The sequence below is a fragment of the Balaenoptera borealis genome, assembly GCF_965194805.1.
Source record: "Balaenoptera borealis genome assembly, contig: HAP1_SCAFFOLD_539, whole genome shotgun sequence".
In the NCBI taxonomy this organism is placed as follows: domain Eukaryota; kingdom Metazoa; phylum Chordata; class Mammalia; order Artiodactyla; family Balaenopteridae; genus Balaenoptera; species Balaenoptera borealis.
The window spans coordinates 282,068-284,870 of NW_028123658.1; the positions used below are offsets into that span (position 1 = coordinate 282,068).

A 2,803-nucleotide genomic window follows, 5' to 3' on the forward strand; every position below is an offset into this window, starting at 1 on the left:
AGTGTGCTTCCTTCCTGTGGGCCTGATCAGGCTAAGGGCAGAGTTGTCTCTTTCCTTCTCTGAGTCGGACCAAATCGCCTTAGTAACACCTCTTCACAGTGTTGACCATGTGTTTCACGGGGGCTGCTGCTGAGCCTTTATCTCATCCTTTCATGGTGGAGAGAGAGAGGATTATACTGATTTTTACTTCTAGGGGAGAGGGTGGTGCCATATTGATGGGAAGACCGGAAGAACCAAGAGGGGTGTTGAAGTGCTAATGAGACTGGAGGGCTGAGGAGATGGTGTCCCAGGAGGCTGGGTTGATGTGAGCCTAGACTTGGTACCCAGAACGCGGTTCTCAGTCTCCTGATCACTCTGCCTCAGTATTTGGCCTTGTTCTAATCTACATAAAAGTATCAGAGGGCTAGAGTTCAGTGTGGTTGAAACAGGCAGTATAAATGGGGCCCAAGAGGGGTTGCCAAGGTGGGAGGGGTCCTTAATCAATTTATATTAGATTAGTTTTTTCCAAAACTTGAAAGACATTTCCATTAAAGCCTCAGAAGTGACAGACTGCAAGAAATGTTCTCTCTGTTGTGGAAGGGAGAGATGGAGAGGCTCATGATTGCTATGACTTTCGGGTTCTCCTGTTTTCCCTGGAAACGGTGAAGAGACTTCCTCATGTGCTGCAGCCGTAGGCTCTAGGAATTGCTTTTGCAGCCAGTGTCCCTTCTCTAGGGATTCATAGATGTGATGGGCCAAGGCTGTGTTCTGGATGTCAAGTAGATGAAAGGTCTTCAGCCAGAAACTGGGAGAGACATGAGAGAGGGAAATTCTGGCAGGAGGCTGTGTAGAGCAGAAGTGACTGATCAGTTCTGATTTTCTTTGCAGCAGCAGTGGCTCCCGTTTCTCCCCCTACCCCTGGTCACTACCATGTCCTCTACCGAGGGTGTGGAGAAACGCAGTTGGGCTGGCATGGGGAGACATACTGCCTGGTTGGTGGCTACCGGGCCTACGGGGATGTTCCTCTGGCCACGCCAGCAAAGGTGGAAGCAGAGAAGCCAGTCCCCAGACGTGCTCCCAAGAGAAAGCACTCTCCGGAAAAGTCGCACAAAGATCTGGGTTGCCCCAGACCCAAAATCCGGCGATTGGAGCATTCAAACCATTTCGGACTAGAAGGTGCTTTGATTCTCAAGCAGGGTGGCCCAACCTCTGGGCACATCCCCTCTGTAACAGCCCCAGTAAACGAATGTCCCATCCTTGCTTTTTCAAGGTCGGCAACAGGGATTCCCCTCCTAAAGAAGGTTCTCTCGCATTGCCACACTCTCAAAAGCTGCCCCCAGTGTGCTTCCTTCCTGTGGGCCTGATCAGGCTAAGGGCAGAGTTGTCTCTTTCCTTCTCTGAGTCGGACCAAATCGCCTTAGTAACACCTCTTCACAGTGTTGACCATGTGTTTCACGGGGGCTGCTGCTGAGCCTTTATCTCATCCTTTCATGGTGGAGAGAGAGAGGATTATACTGATTTTCACTTCTAGGGGAGAGGGTGGTGCCATATTGATGGGAAGACCGGAAGAACCAAGAGGGGTGTTGAAGTGCTAATGAGACTGGAGGGCTGAGGAGATGGTGTCCCAGGAGGCTGGGTTGATGTGAGCCTAGACTTGGTACCCAGAACGCGGTTCTCAGTCTCCTGATCACTCTGCCTCAGTATTTGGCCTTGTTCTAATCTACATAAAAGTATCAGAGGGCTAGAGTTCAGTGTGGTTGAAACAGGCAGTATAAATGGGGCCCAAGAGGGGTTGCCAAGGTGGGAGGGGTCCTTAACCAATTTATATTAGATTAGTTTTTTCCAAAACTTGAAAGACATTTCCATTAAAGCCTCAGAAGTGACAGACTGCAAGAAATGTTCTCTCTGTTGTGGAAGGGAGAGATGGAGAGGCTCATGATTGCTATGACTTTCGGGTTCTCCTGTTTTCCCTGGAAACGGTGAAGAGACTTCCTCATGTGCTGCAGCCGTAGGCTCTAGGAATTGCTTTTGCAGCCAGTGTCCCTTCTCTAGGGACTCATAGAGGTGATGGGCCAAGGCTGTGTTCTGGATGTCAAGTAGATGAAAGGTCTTCAGCCAGAAACTGGGAGAGACATGAGAGAGGGAAATTCTGGCAGGAGGCTGTGTACAGCAGAAGTGACTGATCAGTTCTGATTTTCTTTGCAGCAGCAGTGGCTCCCGTTTCTCCCCCTACCCCTGGTCACTACCATGTCCTCTACCGAGGGTGTGGAGAAACGCAGTTGGGCTGGCATGGGGAGACATACTGCCTGGTTGGTGGCTACCGGACCTACGGGGATGTTCCTCTGGCCACGCCAGCAAAGGTGGAAGCAGAGAAGCCAGTCCCCAGACGTGCTCCCAAGAGAAAGCACTCTCCGGAAAAGTCGCACAAAGATCTGGGTTGCCCCAGACCCAAAATCCGGCGATTGGAGCATTCAAACCATTTCGGACTAGAAGGTGCTTTGATTCTCAAGCAGGGTGGCCCAACCTCTGGGCACATCCCCTCTGTAACAGCCCCAGTAAACGAATGTCCCATCCTTGCTTTTTCAAGGTCGGCAACAGGGATTCCCCTCCTAAAGAAGGTTCTCTCGCATTGCCACACTCTCAAAAGCTGCCCCCAGTGTGCTTCCTTCCTGTGGGCCTGATCAGGCTAAGGGCAGAGTTGTCTCTTTCCTTCTCTGAGTCGGACCAAATCGCCTTAGTAACACCTCTTCACAGTGTTGACCATGTGTTTCACGGGGGCTGCTGCTGAGCCTTTATCTCATCCTTTCATGGTGGAGAGAGAGAG

General features: G+C 51.0%; 1 pseudogene across 1 annotated transcript; it reads left to right on the forward strand.

The window, feature by feature from the left end:
- The first annotated feature begins 729 nt into the window (after positions 1-729).
- Positions 730-2,472, forward strand: LOC309621502 (DPEP2 neighbor protein pseudogene; annotated as a pseudogene). The gene is made up of 2 exons: positions 730-739; positions 2,185-2,472. The product of its transcript is annotated as a DPEP2 neighbor protein pseudogene (transcript).
- The last annotated feature ends 331 nt before the right edge of the window (positions 2,473-2,803 follow it).